Below are 13,105 nucleotides of genomic sequence, written 5' to 3'. Positions count from 1 at the left end.
AAGGCACTGAGCAGATATCATATCTATTCATTCATTCATACATTCATTCATTAAACAATTATATCTTGAGCTCTAACTATGTGTCTGGCCTTCACTAGCACTGGTGATTCAGGGTTGAACAAAAACAGGCATGGGTCTTGCCTTCTTAGAATGGTTTAGTACACAAATTAATAAAACCAAGCAGCTAAATGTAAAATCACCAGTCAGATAAGTGTTATGAATCTGAGTTTATTTATCAAGAAGAGAGCTGACCAGAAGAGTAGATTAATAATTAGGATTTTCAAATATAAGATGAGGAAATTACATGGAGGAGAATGGCTAGTTATTTTATACCGAGAAAAGACATAAAAAAGACATTAAAAAGGAGGTTTGCTCTGTAACAACTAAAACTGAGAAAGATTACTATTACTGATATTTAAGAATCCTGTTTAACTGCTCTAGTAGTTCTCTCAAACTACCTTGAAAAATATTAGGCTGTAAAATAAATGTTGTTTAATGTCCAAAAAAACCTACAGGAGGTTTGCTGTAGCATAAAGGATTTAATAGCTCTCATTATCAGAAAGTTTGTTCTGTGCCACGTGCGATGTTAAGTGATGTATTTAAATATATATATAAGTATATACATATTTATCTACATATACAATAAAAATATGAAATACATATTTATTATATGTTATATATTCATGATTATGTACATGTATGTACCTATATATCAGTATTATATATCTAATAGTGATTATATTTCTATATTAAACATATGTTAGATATATATGTTAATAGAACCTCACAGTACCCTATAGAAAAAAGAAATTAAGAGCTTAAATAACCTAAGGTTGCACAGCTAATATATGTATTTTAATAACAATTTATCGATACATAATTCACATAGCATAAAATTTACCCTTTCAAAATGCACAATTCAATGGTTTTTAGTACACAGAGTTGTAAATTGCTGCTAATTTTTAGATTATCATCATCACCCCGAAAAGAAACCCTCTGCACTTAAGTTTCATTCCTCATTCTTCCTCCCCCAGCCCTAATAATCACTAATCTCTGGATGTTCTTTCTCTATAGCTTTGTTTATTCTGGATGTTCTGTAATAATGTAATCACAATATGCAGTCTTTTGTGTCTGGCTTCTTAGGGTGATTTTTTTTTTAAGATTTTATTTTTAAGTTATCTCTACACCCAACGTGGGGCTTGAACCCACAACCCCGAGATCAAGAGTTGCATGCTCTTTCAACTGAGGCAGCCAGGTGCCCCTGCATGATTTTTTTTTTAATGTTTATTTATTTTTGAGAGAAAGAGAAAGAGAGAGACAGAGTGTGAGTGGGGGAGGGACAGAGAGAGAGACACACACACAGAATCCGAAGTAGGCTCCAGGCTCTGAGCTGTCAGCACAGAGTCTGATGTGGGGCTTGAGCCCACAAACCACAAGATCATGACCTCAGCAGAAGTTCAAAGCTTAGCCCACTGATCCACCCAGACGCCTCTCACTAGGGTGATTTTTATTTTTATTTTATTTTATTAAAAAAAAATTTTTTTTTCAACGTTTATTTATTTTTGGGACAGAGAGAGGCAGAGCATGAACGCGGGAGGGGCAGAGAGAGAGGGAGACACAGAATCGGAAACAGGCTCCAGGCTCTGAGCCATCAGCCCAGAGCCTGACGCGGGGCTCAAACTCCCGGACCGCGAGATCGTGACCTGGCTGAAGTCAGACGCTTAACCGACTGCGCCACCCAGGCGCCCCTAGGGTGATTTTTAAATAGCTATTCATGTTGTAGCATATATCAGTACTTCATCTGTCTCTTTTTTTTTACTTTTATTTATTTTTGAGAGAGAGAGACAGAGTGCTAGTGGGGGAGGAGCAGAGAGAGAGGGAGACACAGAACCCAAACCAGGCTGCAGGCTCTGAGCTGTCAGCACAGAGCCCCATGCGGGGCCTGAACTCACGAGTTGTGAGATCATGACCTGAGCCGAAGTCGGACACTTAACCGACTGAGCCACCTGGTGCCCCCCAGTACTTCATCTCTTTATATTACCAAATAATATTCCACTACCTGGTATATCATATTTACTTATCCATTTATCAGTTGATGGACATTCGGGTTGTTTCCACCTTTTGGCTATTATGAATAATGCTGCTATGAACATTTGTATACAAGTTTTGTGTGGACATCTGTTTTTCCTTTTTCCTGGGTATAATTTAGGAATGGAATTTCTGGGTCACATGGCAACTGTATTTCAACCTTTTGAGGAATTGCCAGGCTACCACTTTCCATTCCCACCAGCAATGTGTAAGGGTCCTAACTTCTCCGCACCCTCATTCGTCCTTGTTATTATCTGTCTTTCTGATGATAACCATTCTAGTAGGTGTGAAATGATATTTCACCGGGAGTTTGGTTTGCATTTCCCTAAGGGCTAATGATGTTGAACATCTTTTTGTGTGTTTATTGGCAGAATACTATGTATGATAAGCTAAAAAAAATTATTGTTTAATTTTAATTTTATTTTTTCTATTTTAGAGACAACGTGAGCAGGGGAGAAGGGGAAGAGAGAGAGAGAGAGAGAGAGAGAGAATCTTAAGTGGGCTCCACACTCAGTACTGAGCCCGATGTGGGGTTTGATCCCATGACCCTGGGATCATGACCTGAGCTAAGATCAAGAGTTGGATGCTTACCTTACTGAGCTGAGACACCGGGTGCCCCTATGACAAATTTTTTTAATTTTTTTTTTACATTTATTTATTTTTGAGAGACAGAGTGAGACAGAGCACGAGGAAAGGAGGGGCAAAGAGAGAAGGAGACACAGAATCTGAAGCAGCCTCCAGGCTCTGAGCAAGCAGTCAGCACAGAGCCTGACACGGGGCTTGAATCCACGAACTGTGAGATCATGACCTGAGCTGAAGTCGGACACTCAACCGACTGAGCCACCCAGGTGCCCCTATGATAAATTTTTTTAAATGCAAGTTACCAACCCTTATAAAAAGGCATAAAAAGACAATGTACCAAACTGTCGACAGTGGGTATTGCTGAATAATAGAATCATGGGTGATGTTGACTTCTTAAATTTTACCTTCTGCATTGTTACTTTTAATAGCAACAGGCATACATTCCTTTTATAATTAGAAAAACAAAGCACAGTTAATTAAACAAACAAACAAACAAACAAACAAAAACAACCTACAGAGACAGATCATCTCTAACCCTGGAGTGTCCGAGCATTCCCCTAGGCACTGCATTGTCTTCTTCTTGTGTCCAAAAGTGCAGGAAAGTATGGTTAAATGATTTCTGAGCCATGTTTTGGAATGCTTTTCCCCAGGGTGACAATGTTATAAATTGTGGTGAATTTGCAAGGCTAGCCCATTCTGCCACAGATTAGGTATAGGCTTCTGAGGCTATCTTGTCAATTTAACGACCAAATTTAAGATTGATTCCAAGGATGTATGTGTTCTATTGCTAAGATGCTCAGATTTTCAAATGTATCCTTATAATTATTAGACAATTGACTAGACAAGTAAATACAACGAATAAATACAAGAGTTTGAGTGTGAACGCGGCATGTTATGGCAATGCATTCAATATTTTTAATTGTCTTTCACCATGGAATGTTTCTTTGATTTCTCACTTGCTATTTGTGTAGCTTATGAAGGCAATTATATTTCTATTTTAGTATCGTGAGAAACAAAATTGATAATGGAATGCATAAACCTTCAGAATGTATAATACTTTCTTGTTTTCAAACATTAATTTTTCAGAATATGGAGAAAATAAGCAGTTCTTTGGGAATGGACTTTTTTCACCCCCAGACACTTATCCTGGAGTGAATATTTATGGAATAGATAGAATCCCCCCAAAATAGAAATGTTGTCATATTTTTGTTTATATGTAACACTTATTTATTACAAATGGCATGAAATGCTAATTTAAAACTAACTCTTAAAAATGAGTTCAGAGAAGCTTAGTTTAGAATTAATTTATAGCTTGAACACTGAGGGAATATTTGGGTCAGTTTTGTTATTCACCGAGATTGTTGAAAACTTATATGATGATTATTCTGATTCCATCTCGAGGCAGAAGGTTACTCTCCGTGGAAAAAAACCCCAACAACATCTAAGGTTATTGAAATGCCATGCATATAAGCATCCAAGCTCCATTTGCAATTTGCATATGCATGTGGGGTATGGTGTGTGTACCCACATCACCCTGCTCCCCCACCCCACACACAGTCCTTAGAATTACCTGGAATGTGAATAAATAATATCCCTCCATTCCATGTTAGTCAGTAACATCAGTCAGAGAGACGGTCATTTGTAAGACTCAGTGAGTATCTTGCTAATGATTAGTTTCATACCCTGACTACACCATTCTGGGCCCACAGTGGCTTGCCCACATTCAGACAGTGAGCTAGTGACAGGCTCTATGGAGAACAGAGCACTTCTCTGTCCACAGAATTCCAGGCATCAGGATGAATACATATGCACTGTATACTTTTGAGTATTTTTATATGACTCAGTATAAATGTATACATTCATAGCCTCATGAGCACATGTCTGTAAATATGGGGGTCTCAATAGCTTCATGCATTTTCCTCACTAGCCAGTGAGTTTTTTGGTATATTTTATAAATCCTCTACTATTCCTGGATAGGAAGTACTAAGTTTCTGAGGTTTTAACAAATATCATGTTTCACTTAGCCATGTAGAAATTATCCTAGTATAAGTACTTTAAAAAATGTTTTTGATTTTAAATTTTATTTAAAAATAACATAAGTGATTAATGTTCATAGTGGAAACATATAAAATACAGGTAAGTAAAAAAAAAAAATCACACTTGCTCCCACCACCTGGAGATAGTAACAGTCATAATAAATTTGATGTATAATTTTTTACATATAATTTGATGTAGGATTTTTTCTATGCACCTTTATGCATGCATATAATTTTTCATAAGAATAGATTATCATACAGATGTCTTAAAAAGTTCAAAACCTGCTTCTAAAATTTAATATACCATCCATACTTTTTCATTTCCAATATAATATTTAATGGCAGTAAGCCAAAGGGATTCTAGTTAACATGGTACTGGGAATTCCCTGCCCCAAAGCACTCAGCCTCCTCCAGGGCCTTGCCTCCTGAGAGAGTGGGCTGCACCATTGTGCAATCAAAAGGCAGCCAAGGGGCAGCGATCTTAGGTGGCTAGATGTCCATGTAAGTGTGAGTGAGTGTGTGTGTTGTGTGCGTGGCATTTCACAGTGTGGAACTAAGCTGGGGTAGAAAGAGGGGTAGACTGTAGGCCAGGGGCCACGGACTAAGGGCCAAGGTCTGGGATTGGATATCTCCATACTACCATTGAAAATTCTAAATTTCATTCTAGTTTCCAGATAATTATGAAGATATTTTTCAAGGTAAAAAGATAGAATATATTTAATTGAATAGTTTCTTAGATTACTTTTGTAACTTCAAAATATTTTGTTTATGGTAGGTATGTGATACTCCATTTGTATTCCTAGGTGGGCCCCCAAAATGTTAGGAGCAGGCCTGAATATATATATTCTATGACTTCTACTTTCTAGAATGCATATTTTGTTTTGTCTGTTTAATTTAATTTAAATTTTCCTTATGGATGAAATGGAGTAGAACATAAAAGTGCTCATTTATTGACAAGTTAAAATTCAGCTTAATATATTTATTCAAACTTTACCATACTTCACACTCCACTTAACATAGGGACAAGAGGTAAAAATACACAGCCAGACTGTTACGGAGCTCACAATAGCCTAGAGATCTCAGACATGTGAAATGATTACTCCATGTGGTGATAAGTACATCAGTCAAGTGTAGACATGGGTACAGAAGCCACAGAAGGAAAAAAGGGAAAATCTGTAGGTCAGGATTCTGGGATCAGTTAATTAACCTGGTCAACTTGTAACCTCACAGAACTCTTAAAAAGGCTGTAGAAACCCTCTCATCCAAGATAAGTGTTATAAACTTTCTAAGTAGTTTAAAGTTTTTAAAGTTTTGATAAATTGGTCCCTTGACAAAGTAAGCATTCAGGAATTCACGTTCAGCAAACGACTTTTCACTAATTGGTTTGCTTCCTTGAGGGGAGCTCCATTCAAGCTGGGATATAAAGAATTCACAGAAGTTTGAATGGGAAGGAATGTGGTGCCTTACTGAAGAAAAATGTTCTGTGAAGAAGGAAGAACACATGTGTCACGTTGGAGGCATGGAAAGGAATGGCATGTTCTGAGAACAGTATTTAGAAGCACTAGAGTAAAAAGAGTGAGAGGGTAAGTAAAGTACTCAAAACTAGAAAGGCAGAGCCATGGTCTGGAGGGTTTTGTGGTCTTGAGTCCCATGGAGTTTTACCCTGTAGGAAATGAAGGCTAAAGAATTCGAAGCCAGGAAATGAGAACATCAGACTGCATTTTAGACAGATCTTTATGGCAAAAGTAGAGGGAGAATTGGAAGGGAGGAGTCCAGAAGGAGGGACTACACTGCTGAGAAGGCAGAATACTTCAGGGTCATGATGAAGGCAAGTTCTGGATTCACACTGCCAGGATTCAGCACCTGTTTCTACCACTTAGCACCTGTGACTTTGGGCATGTTCCTTAGCCCCTCTGCTGACCTGGTTTTCTCATCTGTAAAATGCAAATTACAATAGCTGTGAAGATTAAAGGGAACGATACCTATAAAGTGCTTAGGGCAGGGACTGCCGTATAGAGAGCTCTCAATACATGCTAATTACTACTCCCACTAGTAGTTGTAGTTGTTGTAGTAGTAGCAGTAGATGTAAAAAATTGTTATTATTATCTTTCAGTAGTTCAAAAGAAAGATAATGATGGTCTGAACTGGGGTATATGAAGTGGAAATTGTGAGGAGGGATGGGGATAAGAAAGACAAGGAGTGTATTTGACAGGGCTTTTAGTCCATTAAATTCAGGGGTGAGGAAAGAGAAGATCTGTAGCTTGAATGACTGAGTGGAAGATGTTGGTACCAATAAGGTTTGGGAAGGCAGGTGCAAGGACAAGCTGGGTGGTAGAATATCAGAATATCATGAATTCTGTTTTGGAGATGTTGAGTTTTAGATACTTGTGGGTCATAAAGGTGGAGATGTCCGGAAGGCAGATAGATATGCAGGCTGGAGCCCAGGAAGAAGTAAAGGCTACAGGAGCCAAGTGCAACATAATAGACTTATCAAGAAAGAGCTGCACTGACATATACATGATTGTTTATCGATTTGGTCCTTGATGCATGACTTCTGCTAGTATCCAGAAGGGAGGGCACCTTAATGGCTATCTCAGGTTCAACTTTCATCTTTGCTCATCAACCCAATTGGGTAGGGTGTCTTTACCCTGAGACCCTTTGTTAAGGACTGAATATTTATGCCCCCCTCCCAATTCACATATTGAAGTCCTAACCCCTCAACTACCTAAAATACCCTTGTATGCAGCGTTTGCTGTTTTCTCCTGTGGGTTGGCCCTTCTTTCACATTAATAATGTACATCTTCCAGATAGAGGCAGCTGGAGGGCAGGCCCTTCATTGTACTTATGGTAGCATTTCCTGCAGGGCAGTGTTTCACCCAAGTAGATGTTTGGTAAACATTGGATGACCCTGAGGTCAGCTTGGAAAGACTCAAGATCATGCCACACTTTATGTGAAGAGGGTCACAGAGAAGGTGCTTAGTGCAGGGTATGAGGCAGAAACCTGGGGTAAATCAAGACTGGAGTTTAGGTGGAAACAGGATGGTCTCAGCATGAAATTAAGAGATTACCAAGAAAAGACAGTTTCCCAAAGATCAGTGGGAAGAATGAAATGGCCAATGTGTCCAACATGAGGCATATTTTTCATGAGCATTTTGCACTATGCAAACCATTGTATAAGATTACACCGTGGCTTATCTATTTCAAATTGATTTGAAAAATCATTATAGTTTTTGAGTTAGGATTTTTCTAAAGCAAATGAATTTAAGGGTTAAAATCAACAATGGTTCACGCCTCTAATAGTTTCATGTTTTTCTGTTTAAAGAAGAACAACCAACCAACCGAACAATCCAACAATGACAGTTTCCCTCCAAAGAAATGAACAAAACAAAACAAAACAAAACAAAATAGATTTTGTTTACTGCATTTCAAACTCTCATCAACTTTACTGGGAATCATTTAAAGTTGACTGAATGTTCTTAAGCCAAGTCTTGGGGGTGATGCTGTGATTCTGTGTATTCTGTGTGGGATGCCAAATGTGTGCTGGCACTCATGGTAGGAAATACAGGGAACTTGCCCCAAATGTGTCAAGACACTCCTCTGCTCCTCTGTGAGGAAGAGAGAAGTGGGAATATATATATATATATATATATATATATTTTTTTTTTTTTTTTTTTTTTTTTTTCCCCTGGAGCATCTTCCATTACCATCTTGCTAATCTCTTGAGTGCTGCTGGAAGCAGGGACTTTCTAGCAGTGTCCTCTCTGAAGCCAAACAGTATAGAAGATGAGAGTAGCGTATATTTGTGCCGACCTATCCACCTAAGAGAAACCGGAGGCACATAGATCAATGGATGACATTTGTAGCCTGGAGTTGAGGGAATTCTTAGCCTTGAACTGTTGATACAGGCACCACTAGCCCTTTTGTGGGTAAGGAGCACTGGACACCTGGCTAGTCCAAATCGGAATATTCTGTGAGTGTAAAACATATACAAGATTTTAATTTCTTACTTGTAAAAAAAAGAACATAAGAGAACTCATTAATACTTGCTTATTACAGGTTAAAATGATATTTGGGGTATACTGGGCTAAATCAAGTATTAAAATTATTAAAATTATTTTTACCTGTTTCTTTTTACTTTTTATAATTTGTTTATTTATTTTGAGAGAAAGAGAGAAAGTGGAGGAGGGGCAGAGACAGGGAGAGAGAGACTCTCAAGCAGGTTCATGCTGTCAGGATAAAGCCCAAGCCCAACACAGAGCTCAATCTCACAAACCATGAGATCATGACCTGAGCTGAAATCAAGAGTCAGATGCTTAACCAACTGAGCCACCCAGGCGCCCCTATTTTTTTTTTTTAATTTGGCAACTAGAAAACTTAAAATTATATATGTGGCTAACGTTATATTTCTGTTGGACACAGTCTAAGACTTATACCATTGAAGGGCAGATATATATTCTGGTCTTGACAGGATGTAGATCTTATAAGAATTTGTCTCTTCTCATGTGAGTCATGCCCAGCTGTGTATAAAAGCAGTTTTATTGTTTGTGTAATAGCCCAGAGAGTCTTTCATCTGAGGATCTCAAACATTAATTAATTCTCACTGAATAGCTGAGGAAGATGGGTATTCTTAGTTCTATTTTACCGATGAGAAAACTGAGGGATGGGGAAATTTAAACAATTTGCCTGGGGCTACCCAAGGTAGAATGGCAGGGCTCAGAATAGAAACTGTGAATCATTATAATTAATCACACATTTAGCCAGCAAACAAAATTTTTTCTTCCTGATGAGGTGAACTCCATCAAGTTAGGGACCATGATTTTAAATTTTTTCTTAATGTTTATTTTTGAGAGAGAGAGAGAGACAGAGCGCGAGCAGGGGAGGGGCAGAGAGAGAGGGAGACACAGAATCTGAAACAGGTTCCAGGATCCAAGCTGTCAGCACAGAGCCCAACGCGGGGTTCAAACCCGTGAACCACAAGATCATGACCTAAGCCAAATTTGGACACTCAACTGACTGAGCCACCCAGGCGCCCCTAGGGACCATGATTTTAAAATGCTGTTGCCAACTGGTAAGATACTGAATGCTCAGTGAACATTACACGACCGTAAGTGTCATTGCTTTCAGATTAACACATTTTGACATTAACAACTAGGTAACATAAATGGTCTATTTCCTTCCAGGGAAGGAATTGTTATTATGCCTTACTTTGGAAGCATATAAGCAAATCTTAGCTTTAAGTTCACTTGTTTTTAAAACTAGATTTCTTGGAATTATTTTTAATATTTTGAAAAGTCTTTCCAAACCAAAAGCATGTTGGTCTAGATTTGGATTGTAGTCTGGCAGAAGAAGGAAATGCCTTTGGATCTGTGTTGTGCCTCTACCAACATTGTTCCATCACTTCTACCTGCGATATAGCTTCCTTTTACAAGCTCAGGCATCACAGCTCTGGTGAGTGCGTCCTCTCAAAAGAGTACACCTTTATCCAACTTATTTTGGAGGGAAGGGCATGAAGCACAGACATCAGGCTTCCTAATGTCTAAGCTACATGAAGCAAATAGTTTTCCCCAGTCTTCATGTTAAATTTCCTTATATTGAATAATAGGGAAAAAAAGAAAAATTTACTACAGACTCGTGATTACATTCCCTTTGATTGAGACTAACTTTCAGTGTTACTCTAAAATATTGGGCCACTAAAGTACATACACATGAGTTTTTTTGTTTTTTTTTTTTAATACAGTACATGACTTTAGGAGTAGATTTAGAGGGGCACCTGGCTGGTTCAGTCAGTAGAGCACACAACACTTGATCTTGGGGGCGTGAGTTCAAGTCACCTATTGGGTGTAGAGCTTATTTAAAAAAATAAAAATAGGGGCGCCTGGGTGGCTCAGTCGGTTCAGCAGCTGACTTCGGCTCGGGTCATGATCTCACGGTCCGTGAGTTCGAGCCCCGTGTCGGGCTCTGTGCTGACAGCTCAGAGCCTGGAGCCTGTTTCAGATTCTGTGTCTCCCTCTCTCTGACCCTCCCCCATTCATGCTTTGTCTCTCTCTGTCTCAAAAATAAATAAACATTAAAAAAAAATTTTTTTTTTTAAATAAAAATAAAAATAAATAAAATGTGGGAGTGCCTGGGTAGCTCAGTCTATCGAACTTCTGACTCTTGATTTCGGCTCACGTCATGATCCCAGAGTCATGGAATTGAGTCCCACGTTGGGTTCCGTGCTGAGCATGGAGACTGCTTGAGATTCTCTCTCTCCTCCTTCTGTCCCTCTCCCACCCTCATGCTCTCTAAGAAAAATAAATAAATAAATAAATAAATAAATAAATAAATAAATTTTTAAAATGTGTATAGAAGTAGATTTAGGGAGTTCTAGAAACTATCCACCCACTCATCCATTCTTTTGACAATGCATATCTGCTTTTATGTATTCCAAAAATATTTATTGTGAATGCATGAGTGAAAGGTTTACTACATGCCTGGATTTTGCTTCTTCTAAAAATTATATGAATAAAATGTACTCTCTTTCAAGATAGTTGAAGATGGTTGAGGGATAGGGCATCTGGGTAGCTCAGTTGGTTGAGCTCAGTCAGTTGACTCTTGATTTTGGCTCAGGTCATGATCTCATGGTTCATGAGACTGAGCCCCAAGTCAGGTCCTGCACTGAGAATGTGGAGACTGCTTGGGATTCTCTCTCTCTCCCTCTCTTTCTGTCCTCCCCACTCCCTCTTTCTCTCTCTCTCAAAATAAATAAATAAACATTAAAAAAAAAAAAAGAATGGCTGAAGGAGGTTCATTTTTGCCAATGTATACCTACACATACAAGGAAGTATGTTCACATGGTGCCCTCTTTACCTTCACTGCCGACAGTGGTAAGCCTGATCAGTTCTCAGTCCTGGTGACAGGAAATATGCCTAGAGTGCTGAAAGGTTTTTAATTATACGCACACTCAAATAATGATAGCCTACTTGTGGGCACATGTCTTAGAAGAGAATCAGAGTCTGCTTCATGCATCAGACAGATTCCTTCATTTCCTCTGCCTTTTGCTTGAACCAGAAAAATGGCTTAGAGAAATTCATGCACACTTCCCTGCCATCCCCACCCATAGTGGTGAGGCTGAGTCAGTGGGGGAAGTTTCAGTATCTTTGGTGCCTTTGATATTCCAGGCTCAGAATGGTAGTGGGGTGAGGGGGAGGAGAAGGGGAATGGAAAACACAGCAGACTCCACCCTAGACAATCCTTCTGCATTTGACATTTCTCATTCTTTCAAAGCTGATGAATTCTACTTCTGGAAGGTGAGGGTTGGGGGGAGGAGGAAGGGTGAGGCAGAAGAGATGATATGTGTTTATTGGGTCCTTTACAAAATTTTCCCCAGATGATCTCTTCATATCTTTGGTCACCACTTCCTGCATTCAATTTGCCCAGATGTAGTCATACCGTGCTGTCGCTGATTGCTGCAAAACATCCCACCGCCAGAATAGTAAGACACTAATTCTAGCACATCTCTTTGGCTGATGAATCTGGGAGACTTTTTAGCAGTGGTCCTTTATGAGTTCACGCCAATGAGTAAGCGCAGAGAGCTGAGTCTTCAATACCTGGAGCAAAGAGGGAGTCATTTCATAGATCGATGCCTCAGAACCCTCTAGCCCAGAAAAATCTTTGTAGAAACAGACTCCTCATTCTTTTGGTAACTGGGCTAAATCGACAGCAGCTAACCTCCCAGAGGGTGTTACTTCAATGACAATGAAACAGAAGACGAGAATTATTTCCAACTTGGCTCTTTATGTGATAAAGCTTTATGCAAAGTATACATGTTCAAGTGACGATACCCTGAAGTAGTGAGAATATAATCGTAATTGAGTGGGGTTAACGGAATGATGTCATTTTGCAGCAGAGGAGGTGGGAAAGGTGGAGGGAAATAATAAACTCATGGAATGGAAGAGAGTTATAAATTCAGGAAACAAATGTTTTCCCCTTGTGATGGGCTCTCTAGGGACAATTCTTGGAACGTGGCCCACAGAAGTTCTGCACGATGGCAGCCCCCTCTCCTTCCCAGCAGCAGCAAGACACCACTGGGGCAAGAGCATGGCGCCTTCTGCCCAGGCTCTAACGCATGCCTGCAGAATAACAATCTGCTCTCGGTGCGCCAGGCACAATGAAGGCTCTCTCAGCTGCCACTCAAGCGGGGCCTGCTAACACTCCCGCCCCTTGTTTCTGGCTCTTGGCATTGTTGGGGCAGGGAGTGCGGGGAGAGCTGCACACTTCCATGCTGGGAAAGGCAGGCCCCCCCCCCCGGCCCCCCCACCGGCGACCCCAGCCAGTCATCGAAGGCCCAGACAACAGCAGTAGCCAGACAAGTTAGCAGGGCCCTTAAACCTCGTGGCGAACTCGCTGAACATTCAGGA

Source organism: Prionailurus viverrinus, chromosome C2, assembly GCF_022837055.1.
Source record: "Prionailurus viverrinus isolate Anna chromosome C2, UM_Priviv_1.0, whole genome shotgun sequence".
NCBI classification, from domain to species: domain Eukaryota; kingdom Metazoa; phylum Chordata; class Mammalia; order Carnivora; family Felidae; genus Prionailurus; species Prionailurus viverrinus.
The sequence above is the reverse complement of the archived record's forward strand: the minus strand, read 5'-3'. Positions refer to the sequence as shown.